The 14,857-nt window shown below is 35.2% G+C and overlaps 1 long non-coding RNA gene across 1 annotated transcript; it reads right to left on the reverse strand.

Annotated features, from left to right (window-relative positions):
* Positions 1-12,414: 12,414 nt before the first annotated feature.
* On the reverse strand, positions 12,415-14,405 carry LOC130675173 (uncharacterized). The gene is made up of 4 exons (XR_008991231.1): positions 13,945-14,405; positions 13,268-13,328; positions 12,908-13,188; positions 12,415-12,826 (listed from the first exon to the last, which is right to left on the reverse strand). It is a non-coding gene; the product is annotated as an uncharacterized LOC130675173 (long non-coding RNA).
* Between the last annotated feature and the right edge of the window lie 452 nt (positions 14,406-14,857).

The raw sequence follows: 14,857 nt of genomic DNA on the forward strand, positions 1-14,857 counted from the left end.
GAAAAAAAAGAAAAGAGAAATAAAAAGTGAAATAAGTGATAAAAGCAAAGTGTACGAAAAAAAAAAAGAAGAGGAAAATAGTGATCTGTAGTGCCGCTAAGAGAAGAAGCCGCTGCAAAGAATCGGATACAACACCAGTCTGAGAGGAAATCAAAGCCAACAGACAGGGATGCTGATAGCAGTAGCATTATTCATCGTGGTGTCTATGTAAGTAGTAAAAATTGAGTCTTTTAACGATAGTAGTAATTCGGATCGACGGGAGTATTGGACTAACTGGAGGTTAGGAAATCCAAGTAACTCTCTGTCGGGCTCTATAAGTTCGAAAGAATCGATCGAAGATTGTTCGTACGAGACCGACATAAAAAATATCGAGGAATTATTAGACATTTTTGAAAAAAATCGGGAGAAAACTAACGGTAATTCAAATTGCCCTGGTGCGGCTTCAGGCGCAAAAGCGGTAAAAACTATGGCGGAGACTGAAGAGGTTCAATTGAAACGAATAATATCGTTAATGCGGCATATACCGGATTTTACGGGAGAGGGTGACGTGGAATCATTCATTGACGCTATTGAGTACAGTGCGACGAGGTTAAAGGCTGATGATGATCCGGTATTTATTTTTGAATTGTCAACGCGATTCGGGGGACTGGCTTTAAGCATTATGCGTACGTTTTTGAGAAAGGCAGAGTCTGTCAACCAAGTAATAGAGAAACTACGTCAAAATTTTGGTCGAATGGAAACATTCCATGCGGTAATACATCGATTGACGGGAATGATTCAAGAAGATAATGAAAGTGTAACAAAATTTGGTGCGCGTCTGGAGGGTATAAAAGCGGAAGCGGAGAATAAAATAAACAGGAGTGGATTAACAGCAGAACAAAAAGATTATCGAACAAAGGATTTGGAAGCGACAGTGCTGGAAACCTTTATTAATGGACTCTACGAAAAATTATCGTTCGCAGTCTCAAATAAAGAACCCAGAACTTTAGCAGACGCAATAAAGATCGCAATGGAGGCGGAGATACAATACGAGAGGACGAAAGCAGCGGAAAGAGCGAGAGAAGGAAAACTAAGGTTCAAGGAGCGGGAGCATGCAAGGATAAGACAGCTAACGCTTGAAGAAGAGGTGAAAGAAGAAAGTAAACAAGAAGGCACAGAATATGTTCATAAACCAAAACCCAGCGCGGAATTTACGTATACAATTACTAACGAGAAGATTGCGGACAATGGAGACAAGCGAAGCTGTTTCACATGCGGGCAAGTTGGGCATTTGGCACGAAATTGTCCAGTTCCAATACAAAGCAAACGAAATTCTTGGGCACCAATGAATCAGCAGGAATTCCGGGGAAGAGTTCCACAGCAACAGGAGCGGTACTATGTGCAAAACGATAGATACAGAGGAAATGGGAGATATAATTATGGAAGAAGCGGTAATAATTGGCAGAATAATGGTAACTATGTATATGGACAGAATGGCAACAATTATAATGGGTATCGAAATGGAAATAATTATGGAAATCAATGGGGAAATTATGGAAATAATGGTTACTACGGCAGAGGCAGAGGTCAAGAATTTCAAGGCAATCTCAACAGGCGGTACAATAATTATGGTAACTCAGGTGCAATGGTGACGAACGCGTTCGAAACGCAGCGGCTTATGAACAGTTTGCCTGGTAATTACGACAATAGATGGGACGGATCACGTGGAGTTAATCAGCAGAACCGGGGAAATCAGATGTCCAACAGGGGTCCAAACACACGGCCTTTAAACTAGAAAAGGCCGGTGCGATGACACGCTCCGTCGAAACGGCCAACTCAGAAGAAACGAATAAGGAGCGAATAAATGAAGAAAAAGAAGTAAAATCTGTTAAATTAGTGGGTGCTACACATATATATGTAAAATTAAGAGCCGATAAAGTACTTGGAGGTACAGGTATCTTCCTCATTGACACGGGCGCAGAAATAAATTTAATACGACGAGACTCACTGGAATTAAGAACAAAAATTGACAGTACAAGAAGAACGCTGATAAAAGGTATAACATCTGATACTATAACTACGATAGGTCAAGTTGAACTAGAGATAGAAGGTCAATGGGTACTGTTTGATATCGTGGGAGAGGAGTTTAACATAAAAGAAGATGGTATATTGGGCCAGCCGTTCTTTTCAGCACAAAATTCGCAAATTGATTTTGGTAATAAAACTGTTTCAATTAATAATAAGAAATATTACTTTTTGGAGGATATTATAAAAATTCCGAGAAGATGTGTAAAAATGATAGAGGTAAGAGTTGTAAATAACGTTTCGGAAGGATACATTCCACGGTGTGATATTGCACCAGGAATATATTTGGGAGAAGCCATAGTATCAATTCACCAGGGTGCAGCGAAAATGTACGCATTTAACACTACAGAAAAAGAACATGATTTTGCGATACCGTACGTTGAAGTTGAATATTTTGAAGAGATAACAGCAGAAGCAAAGGTGCGGTTCACTGAAAAAACGGAGCAAGAAAATATAGCAGAACGAACAGAACGAGTACTAAATTTAATATCGGTAACACATCTGGACGAAGAAGAACTAAATACAGTGCGGCAGAACATCGAATACGAACCAAGAGTTTACATATTACCAGGCGAACGACTGAATGCAGCGAATGTTCCACCTCATCGGATACGAACAAAAGATGATAACCCAATTAATATCAAACAGTATCGCATGCCGCATCATCTAAAAGACGTATTAAAAGAACGAATACAAGGAATGATTGATGCTGATATAATTGAACCATCGGATTCTGCATACAGTTCACCCGTATGGATCGTTCCCAAGAAACCAAAAGCTGATGGAACTAAAGATTGGAGGTTGGTAATCGATTTTCGAAGGTTAAACGATAAAACAGTACCAAACTCGTATCCGTTACCAGATATCCGGGACATTTTAGATCAAATTGGTGATGCTGTATATTTTTCTGTGTTTGATCTCGATTCGGGATTTTATCAGATACCATTGGCAGAACAAGACCGACATAAAACGGCATTTTCAGTCCCGATGGGACATTATCAGTTCAAGAGGATGGCGATGGGTTTGAAAGGTGGTCCACCGACGTTTCAAAGTACGATGGAAAACGTATTGTCCGGATTGCAAGGTGTAATATTATTTATTTATGTCGATGACGCAGTAATATATGCAAGAACATTGGAAGAACATTGTCAAAAATATTTGCAATTTGTTGATAGACTTCAAAAAGTAGGATTAAAATTAAAACCGGCAAAGTGCGAATTTTTACGGCGGGAAGTTGCGTATTTGGGACATATAATCAGTGCGGAAGGAGTAAAACCGAATCCAGCGAAAGTGGAAGCAGTTGAAGAATTTAAGAGGCCAACGGACGAGAAGAAAGTACGAGAATTTCTTGGGCTTGCAGGATATTATAGAAGATTCATCCGGAATTTTGCAAGTAAAGCAAAACCTTTGACTGATTTATTGAAAAAAGACGCTATTTTTACATGGGGTGAATCTCAAGAAAAGTCATTTAAAATACTGAAAGAAGAATTATGTGGAGATGTAATGTTGCAGTATCCGAACTTTGAATTACCATTCATTGTCGCTACAGATGCGTCAGACTTTGCATTGGGTGCAGTACTAAGCCAAGGGAAACTTGGAGAAGATAGAGCGATAAGTTATGCTTCTCGAGCTTTATCAAAGACAGAAAGAAACTACACAGTGACCAAGAAAGAACTGTTGGCTATTATGTATGCTGTTGACACGTTCAGACCATATATTTTTGGTAAGAAATTTACATTAGTTACCGACCATCAACCGTTGCAGTGGCTCAAGTCTACAAAAAGCCCCGGAGAGCACATTCGGCGATGGGTAAATCGATTAGAAGAATATGAATATGAAGTTATCCATCGACCAGGTAAGAGTAACACAAACGCAGATGCTTTATCACGAAACCCGGTGAGAAACGAAAACGGTGAATTATTAGCAATGGTGGAAGTAAATGTTGGTAAAAGAGCAAGAGAGGAAACATCAGCAACACACTCATCAGCTGACGGAAGAGGTCGGAGAGAAAAGGTCAAAAATTTAAAGAAGAAATTAAGAAGAACGGACGATCATCAATATAATACATCATCGGGAGAATCTGACATCGAAATGAGGACTGACAATGATACGAGAAGAAATGATAAGCCGAATCCAGCCGGGATTACTCCAAATCCGGGCCCGTCGGGTATACAACAACAAAAAGAAGTGCGACGAAGGGGACGTCCAAGAGGAAGTAAGTCGCGACCCAAGAAGGTGGTACGAATTCCCCTCAGTGACAGCGAGTCAGCACGGGGAATGGCAAGTGATGGAAGTGGGGAGTATTACGTGCCGTCCGGATCAGCGTCAGAACCTGGAGCGGAACCACAAATTGCCAGTAGTCGTCCGCAACGGAGAAAAAATAAAGCAAAAATGGAAGGGAAGATGCAACAAGCAGAAAAAGATAAAGAAGTGGAACAGGAAACCAAGGGACAACAATCAGCAGAAGAAAGCAGGGTAGCAGCGAAAGGAAAAATCAAGACACCACCAGCTGTTAGAGAAAAAGTGAAAAAGAAAAAGAGAGACGAAGTGATTGAAGTGCAAAAACCCAGGTTGACACAACACGATCTGGAGCCGAATATGGACGTTCCAATGGAACAAGAGGATACGGGACATGAGTATCAACAAAACTACGATGAAAGAGATGATAAGAATAGTAACGAACCATGGCGATTCCTGTTATCGGAAGATTTTAAAGCAAGAAGTACTTGTGTTAATGACTCCACGGATTTAGAGTCAGATTCGGGAGACTCATTAATGGAATGGGATGTTCCGAATGATTACTGTACAAACCCGGAAGAAAAATTAAAATTAAAACATTCAAGACAGCATGTCACCGATGTTAACGACAATTTCGCCTTTTTTGTACCAGCCAACGGGGATGTGAATTCAGATTTAACGGACGTGCTACTCGAGATGAAGTGGATAAATATGGCAAATTTACAAGGAACTCAGTTGGAAAAAGGTGATATTTTGATAATAAATAAGCGGAAAAGACACGGATTGGGGTTGGTCTACTCAATCGATGCTAGTGGTCGTACATCAGAAAAAATAATAGATATGATTATGGAGTCTTTGGGGATACTGATAAAACGACAAGAATATAAGACTTTGAGAGTTCCGACGGGAGGTGATCATTTAAATAAAGCGCTGCAAGATTATTACATTGGGAAATTACATGAGATTGTAAAGGAACAGAATATAGAAATAACGGTGTGTGGTGGAAAACTGGAGGTACCCAAGGCTATTAACAGAAGATCATTGATGAGAGAGCATCATACGTCCGCTGTTGGAGGACACAAGGGGATGACAAAGACGTATCGCCGAATAAGAACTCGATTTTATTGGAGAACGATGCAGCAAGATGTGAGAAATTTTGTGAAAAATTGTTTTATTTGCCAGCAACGAAAGTTAGTACGCGTGAAGCCTAAGAAGCCGATGATGATTACCGATACACCGGAGACCGCATTTGAAAAAATTTCCATGGATATTTATGGGCCACGAGAAGAAACGCGGCGGGGTTACAAATACATTCTGACTGTGCAAGACTTGTTAACAAAATTCGGGATAGCGATTCCACTCAGACAACAAGAAGCTGAAGATGTAGCAAAGGCATTGGCAGGAAAAGTAATTTGCTTGTTTGGGGCACCAAGAGCAATCCTGACAGATCAAGGAACAAATTTTATGAGTGATATGATACAGCGTCTATGTAATTTGTTCCGAATAAGGCATTTAAATACAACAGCGTATCATCCACAGTCCAATGGGTCAATTGAGAGGAGTCACCACTCTCTTACGGAGTATTTAAAAACTTTTATAGACAAATATCGAGAATGGGATGAATGGCTCGACTTTGCGATGTTTTCGTATAATACGAGTGTGCACGAGGCGACAAATTATACTCCACATGAGCTCGTTTTTGGTAGACCCGCGCTAGTGCCATCAGAATTTTCACGAGAAGGAGCGGCGGGCGGAAGATCGTACCATGATTACCTGGATGAGTTAGTTGACACGCTGGAAACAACTCGTAGGCTGGCGAAAGAAAATTTGGAAAGAGCGAAAAAAAGATCAAAGAAATATTACGACAGAAATGCAAAAGAAAGAATTTTCGAGGTCGGCAACTGGGTGTGGCTGCTAAAAGAACCGAGGACGGATAAAATGAAGGATCATTATGACGGCCCGTACGAGGTAATCAGAATATTTGACAACAAAAACGTCGAGTTGACGGTAAAAGGAAAAAAACGTGTAGTTCACCAGGACAAAATAAAATTGGCGCATATTGCTTCAGAGTCTGATTCAGCAAATCCACAATTGGAGATAAAATAAGACGATAAACAATATTATTATTAAAATAAAGTGCAAAAGAAAAAAAAAAGAAGAAAGGAATTACTATAGCAATAACAATGATAGATAAAAATTACTCTGTTGACAGATAAATAAAGAAGAGAAAAGATGGAGCAAGAGAAGGCGAAACGACTGATGAATGAAGCAATAGATACGAATGGAAGCGACGAAGTGACGACAATAATAAGACGATACGGGTTGTCATACGTACCAGAATGGAGGGAAGGATATACGCTAATTATAAGGGCACTGCTACGAAAAAAAGAAGAGGCGGTGGAAGCTCTCATTATGAATAATGCAAATGTAAATGGACCAAGTCACGCAAACTCCATAGTCCCATTATGCAGAATTTTGAAATATTCGAACACGGAATTGGCATGGTTACTCATAGCTCGAGGTGCAAACATCAATGCGGATAATGATGACAGTGGAAATCGACCAATACATCAACTTGTCATCGTTGTTGGACAGGAAACAGGAGGGAACAGGACAAGGTTGGCGGAAATAATGGAATATATGCTACAGAATGGAGTCGAGGTAGAGGCAAGAAATCGTGAAGGAATGACAGCTGCGCACCTGGATGTACGACAAATGTACATGGGAATATTTAATTTGTTCACTGAACACGACGTGAATATGGACATCGAAGATGAAAAAGGAAGAACACCACTATTTTATGCAGTGGAATATGGACAATCGGAAAAGGTAAACGCATTATTAAAACAAGGGGCTAGAGTAAATCATAGAGATTGCTATGGAATGACACCGCTGTTCATGATATTTAAAAAAATTTTAACTCGCCGGTATGAAGGGGACAATTTATACAGTCCAGAGCACATAAGGAAGATGGAAATAACGAAAATGCTAATAAGATTTGGAGCCAATGTCAATCAGCAGACAACTAATGGGGACGTAACACCATTGCACCTAGCCGGAGCGAGAGGATATGATGAGATTGTAACAACGCTGCTGGAAAATGGGGCGGATGTTAATTTAAAGGACAAGAAAGGAAGATACGTTGTACAATACTGCAGATATGCGCGGCAAGATGATAATTTGCCTGAAGGATACGAAAAAGAGCCGGACGAAATATGGCCAGCCACTGAGGGACACGTCAGTTGGACGCATTTAATAATCAGACAGTTCCTCATAAAGAAAAGAGTTATGGGAGACATGATAAACCAGGATTTGGAGCTGGAGTTATTGTACTTGAAGCAGGATGAAGAGGACTATGAAGTAAAATGTAAAGAGGAAGTGGAAGAAATGAAGGAGATTGTCTTAATACGCCAAGGAGAAAGAAAGGTGACACCTATCGACGTGTGGAAAGCATCAACGGAAAGTATGAGGCGATTTATCAGACATAAAGACTTTGTCCGAAATCTTCAACGAGGAAAAATCGGCCACTACGGATATGAAATGTTGGAAAAAGTCGTGGCAGCAAGATTCAGGGAAAAGCTTATCAAACGGGCTATTCGGGTGTTAAATAACGCGACAAGAAACAGCAAGATACCATTAGAAGATTTGCCAAAGTATGTGTTGGATGAAATCGTTGGTAATATTAATAATGAAGAACTCATCAAAATGACACGCATGGACCAATAACTATAAATGTGCAAGGAAAAGTGAAAACAAAGAAAATAGTCGTTAATACGTGAATTAGCAAAAAAATATATATATATGATAATGGAATATGATTATTGAATGTATCAATAATTGTGTACGGAATTAATAAAGAATATAATTAACTCGAATTTCACCCTCTGATTTTTTTTTGTTGGTAATAATGGAAATAAGTTAGAATAAAAGAGTGGGAGGAAGAATTTTAAAATTTCACTGCATGAAAACCCGGTACCGGTAAACTATTCTTCTATTTTTACTTTCTGCTGCTTTCTATTGCATGGCTTCAGATCATATAAATGAAACTCTAATAAATTCTTTCTCCGGCTCGAGAAATTAATTAATAAGTGATAATAATAAATCTATAATTAAAAATTGTAGTATTATTTAAGTTAAGAATATAAATTACGAATGACTGTGCATAATTCCACGGGATATTTAATAAAATTGAGTGGGGAATAAATAAGAGGAGTGTAAGTATAAAGAAAAGATTCATTTTAAAGAAGTAAAGAATTATATAACTATAAAGATAAAATTATTATGAAGATAGATGTAAATGATAGTGGTAAGTAGTGATGATAATTAATTAGCTAGTATACGACTAATTGTGGACAGAGTAACGTTGCAGTCTGGTTATCCTCGGTACACACGGTTCCAGAGTTGACGAATGACGACAGTTCAATTCATCTAAATAAAAAAAAAAATTTTTTTTTAGTATGATTAAGTTAATCTGGAAAAGAGAAAAAGGAAAATTAAATAACTTACCGATCTTGCGGGATTTTACCTCCCTCACCTTTTCCTTCGCCATACAGGCTTAAATTTCATCCCCTTTCTCCCCAGTTATTTTTTTTTCTCTCATTAGGTTTGGTCGGTTGTTGATGTCTCTCTTATTTTTCTCGTTCGTGAACCCGTATTCTCCTCCCTTTTAATTGGAGTCAATGCGTGGCAGAAATAGGTGTTATTCGCATCTATATCGTGGGCATAGTAACAAATTAAGGTAGTAATTATATAGTTGAGTAAAGAAGAAATGATATTGTAGTATAGGTTGTAAATTACTCACATTATATTGAAAAAAAAAGAATCAACCTTACAAATAAATGGGAAATGTACACAGTAGATCTTCTTCCCTTGTTAAACTCACTATTTTTTCTCGCAGCACGCGAACAGGTGCGATTGGAACGGTTATAGTAAGTAAAATGTTAATTAAGCAGAACGAGAAAAGTATAAACTATAAATCTTTTCGAAAAAAAAAGGGGAACGAGAGAAAAAAAAATATTATTATAAAACAATTAAATTTTATTAATAATAGTAGGTAACGAGCTATGTATAATTTTTATCGTTATAAATAGACTCATTACAATGATCACTTTAAAAGCACATCAACATTATATTTTTTTTTGTTTTGTTGTTACGCGTTTAAAATAAGGAAATAATGGTTAAATATAAGAAAATTCAGCTGCTTTACAAAAAAATATTAAAAATCCTTTCCTTTCAATACTCAAATTAGTCAAAAAAAAAAAAATTTTTTTTTCCATGATTTAATGTCTACACTCACTAATATTCTAATAATGGGAAAAGTAAAATGAAGTTACAGAAAAGGGGATGCGAAAAATTATTAAACGAGAGAGAAAGGAAAAACTAGGCGGTTCTATCCAGTAAGTCCTGGATATTGGTTAGAAGATTTCGAACTGGGCTCAGGTCACCTAAGTAGTGGTAGGGGTGGTGGCATTCCTCCAGGGCAATCTCGGCCCGAATCCACCGCCTTCTCCGCACCGCTACTACGCGATTGAGGGTGGTGAAAAGGTCCTTGAGAATGACTGGAAGTTGTAACCCAGTGAGGCAGGATACGTCATCCAGGAAAGTTAAACCCACAATCGGCGGGTAGCGGGCACGGCACAGGTACCACAGGGTATCCCTAAGCTGTTCAAGAATCTGAAAAAGGAAAGAAATATTTAAGGACATGTTCCAAAATTATATAGGAGGTAAACACAAATACTCACAATCCGTGGAAGATGAAGCACACGATGGTTAAAAGCTCGCATCGAAACAAAATCCGACATATTTCGGTAGTTGATAATCTGAAAAAAAAATAGATAAATAGAGAATGGATAAAATTTATTTTGTCATACGAAAAAAGGGGAATAAATAGGCGATGAAGGATTCAAGTTATAAAGTAGATGTAAGAGTAAATTATATCTAAGCAGTTACAGTTTTCTGCTCGAATGGAAGTGATAGCAATTAAATTTTTGAAGAAATTTTAGATTATTAGAGAAATTCTACATTCTGGGAGTTGCTAATTAAAAGCCTGTAAAATTTTGTTTAGGAAATTATTAGAGTAAATGAAAGATATAAATTTTTTTTTCTTATCGAAAAAAAAAAATAAATAATAATGTTTTGGCGAATGAGGAATGAAAAGTCGAAATTTTTGCAGGAAACTGGAGATATATATATTTTTTTTTTCTTCTCTCTTTCTCTTTCTCCAGCACGTTGAGAAAAAGGTATGACTTTTTCTGGTTCGAATATTGAAATTGTGGGGAAAAGGTTGACAGGAAGTATTGAAAAAAAGAAAAACCAAGGAAAAAAAAAAGAGAGGGAATTTTTGTTTTCGTGGGGAAGCGCGAATAGTTAAAGACATTTTAATCTCGCATTTCTTAGGAACTTTAAAGTTATTATAGAATTTAAAACAGAGGAAAGATAATTATTACCTTATAAGATGCGCAGATTTCAAAATATCGTACTTGTAGGAACACAGGTTGTAAAGCAAAATCGCTGAAAAAAAAAATCTTAACAGTTAAATACGGCACTAGCACTGAACACAAATTTTGAAAAAGAAAAAAAACAATAGGTAAAATCTGGTCGCACCAATTGATATCACTGTAGCATTGAACAAAAAAAAAAAAACGTTGAATTTTTTTTATTTTACTCGGCAGGAAAGATTAATTTTCCTTATATATATATACATGCGTTACAAATTATGATCGCGATTGATGCAGCAGTCAAGACTTGCTGCAAACAGCGTTGCAAGTTGGATCTGAATAAAGTCAAAGGAATTTGGAAATAGGATATGGGTACAATAGATAAGGGGATCTCTCATCGAGAGACGTTATTAAAATGCATACTCTCCAACGGAAAAATATTGAATAATTGTTAGTTGCTATTATAATGTTTTGTGGGCTAATAAAGACAAAAAAAATATGATTTCGATTTTTGCCCCAGTAACGAAAAAAAGCACGAATAATAATTTCATTAAGTGGCGCATATGTCAAAATTTTATTTCTTTCTCCCCTTATAATAAAATAATAAATACATGTGGGATGTTGCATGGTGACAATCTATAACAATCTTGACATTTATTATTTATCTAAGAATATTATGCAATTTCAGAATTTTTTATTTTTTTTAGCTGAAAAAAAAAAGGGTACAACAAAAAAAAATAGATAGTAAAACAGCTCGATAGTGAAGATGTAATACCGGATGCAGTAAAATCAGTGATTTCGGGTGACCTTGCAAATTTCGAAAAATGTAAAATTATCAATTTTACAGCTAATAACTATTATTATGTAGGAAAAGAGGATGAGAAGGAATAGGATTATCATGAACTTGGTATGGTTGCCATTTTATTTTTGTTGAAAATTAATGTATCTTTCTCCGAATTACTCCAAAAAAAAAAAAAAAAAAAAAAAATCTACATGCAATAAATAGATAAATTTAATGGATCCGCATTGAAAAAATAAAAAAAAAAACTTTTTAATTAATTGAAATATATAAATAACAGCTTGAAATAAAAAAAAAAAAAATAAATAAATAATGATTGACAAACAAATTACTATAAATCTTATTTATTTAATCTTTCATTGATTTTAATAATCAAACGTTAATTTATAAATATTAAACTATAAAGACGGAAGCATCATAAACGCAATTAATAAATTATACAAAAAATTTAATAATATTTATATATAGCATATTATAAATAACATATTTATGATAGATTACCGTATTTTACTTGAAATGTCCATTTTAGTATCTTAAAATTACAATTTGTATTGGATCAGTTCACAAGAAACGTAAATTTACAATATCGATTTTTTTTTATTTTCGAATAAAAATTGTAAATTTGAATAATTTTCTTGTAAAAAGTTAAAACATTTTATGGTAATTTTAAAAAACAGATCTTTTGTTGTGGTTTTACCAGTAATAACAGTAAAGTAAATCACAAATATTTATGATAAATTTACCATCTCATAGTTGAAATGTACACTATAATATCGTAAAATTTGCAATTTGTATCAGATAAATGTAAAGGAAATGGAAAATTACAATATCAATCTCTTATTCTTAAGAAAATAAGTAATTAGTGTTTGGTGGATATTCAAAAAAATTAGTAGTAATTTTGAAATCAAATTTTTGCCCAAAATTACCAACAATTATGGTAAGTTTAATTACACGAATTTATAATAAATTTACCATATTGGTGTTAAAATTTTAACTATACTATTGTAAAATTGCTATACGTATCTGATTCATACAAAATAAGGTAAAATAACAATTTTTTTTTCTGATTGTACAATTTGAATGTCATTTTTGCAGTGAGACATTGTAATTTTACGAATATCGTTCACTGTTTAGTTTTACAATATGCTAATTTGTAAATTTCTATAACATATGTTTGGTAAACATATTGGAAATTTACTATTTTTTTTTAACAGTGTAGTACACAAAAATAGATGTTTATTATGATGCAGCTGCGTCTAGAAGGGCGGGCGGCGTTTCCGACGAAAGTCTGGAAATGAAAAATTTTATGAATTAAAAATATGTGAAGGGAAGAGGAGGAAAGATAGTGGAAATTAAAGTGGATACTTACTGTTCGGCGATAATTTTACCGATAGCGATCTTTTCAAGCTCGGGCCATAACTGCCAAAAGACGTGCATGTCCGGAGACTGAAATGACCGCAACGGGGCACTTAAAATGCGGGCATAAAAAAACGCCCGAGTTCGAACCAATGAGCCCTCCGGCTCAAAACGCTCATGAGGAGGAAGGCGTGACTGGACTAATGTGTCGATCTGGTCGCATAGCCACACGCCACGATTCGGGGGTTGTGGGTCCATCAGCATCCGTAGATATGCCACGATCCGGAGGATAATCTGGAAAGAATACGATAATTAAAATAAGAGACAAAATTTTAAAGAAAATTTTAAAGATGTTCAAATATAGGAAACTTACATATATGGACGCGCGATGTCGGCAAAACTCGTTCAACGTTACGCCCTGTCGAAACATAGTGCTAAAAATAAAAGAAAATGATGAACATAGTGGTATAAAAAAAAAAAAATGATGAATGTACGAATGGGAAATTGTCAGAGGAAGAGGATAGAAATTAAATTTTGGTAGATTAGTATATGTATGTATATATGTATTTAAAATACATGGGAAGAGGGGAATTTTGAGAATTCCTTTAATTGATATAATAAATTATTTTCTGCCGGTTGTTAAAGGTATTTTTAGCTTGGACTTTTATTTTGAATTGATGTACAAAAAAATATATGTTTAAATTTTCAAAAAAAAAAAGAGGATTTTATAGAAGTAAGGAAATAGAATATTAAAAGCGAATTAGGAAAAAGGGAGATATATATATATATATATATATATAAAAAAAAATAAATAAAATAATATTTTAAAGCTTTAACTTCATATACAAAACTTTTAGAATAAGTAATTAAGGGAATATTGAAATTAGATAAGAATTTTAGATTTTAAAGAAAGGTAAATTAGAATAATTGGAAGTTTTTATAAAAAGAAAAATGAGAACATATATATAAAAAAAAAAAAACGTATTTTCTTGTTGGAAGCAAAGATGCTTGAAAAAAAAACGGACAGTTTAAAACATTTTGAATCTTAACCTCGAAAATTTTAAGAATAGTTGATCAGAGCGATTAAATTTTGAATTTTATCTTGTATAGAGCAAGAAAAGAATTTTTTTTTCCACACTTGATACTGCACTTATGTACACCAGAACACAATTCTAAGTTTTACGTTAAAGCTTGTTACACTTGTAGGGGGCACCGAAATTTTTTTTTGCACTTGATATTACGGTTGGGATGAAACACAGTTCCACAACTTTTACTTTTAGTTACGCCACGGAGCAGGAGTTTCGAAATTCTCGAATGTGCAAAAAAAAACGGGCGGAAAAAGAGAGAATTTTTTTTTATTTACAACAACAATGAGAGTCAGAGCTCGAATGAAGTCATTTTTCTGACTTCGGAATGCGGTAACACGATACATGCTAGAAAAAGATAATGGGACCATTCAACGGAGTCTGGATCTCGACCGTAGGACCTTGAACGCATAAATGTAATAAAGAAAATTTGTTCCCATAAATACCCTTGAAAATATTGAAGGAAATAAGTAAAAATTACCCTAACATCAATGATACTTTTGTGCTTAGTAATAGCGGAATTAAATTTGTTAAGAAAAAATACTGACCATGCATATTTAACAAAAGTAAGAATAATACATAAAAATATATTAATACAGGAATGTCCTTAAAATGATATAGACATCTGGTAAATCAATAAGGGTAATATATGGATTTGCGGGCATAATATTGATCCTGTTATTGACAGCTCAGAAGCGCGTGCGCAGTAGCCGCAATACTTAAAATTTTCACCTGAATTGCATGCGGTTGGATGAACTAGTAAATTAAAATAATTTTTATGAGGAACAAATTTACAGAAAAAAATTAATATCTTTGAAAGAAAAAGAGAATATAAAAATTTATTTTATAAATCTCAAAATAAGTAATAAATAAATATC

Source organism: Microplitis mediator, chromosome 9 (genome assembly GCF_029852145.1).
Source record: "Microplitis mediator isolate UGA2020A chromosome 9, iyMicMedi2.1, whole genome shotgun sequence".
NCBI lineage: Eukaryota > Metazoa > Arthropoda > Insecta > Hymenoptera > Braconidae > Microplitis > Microplitis mediator.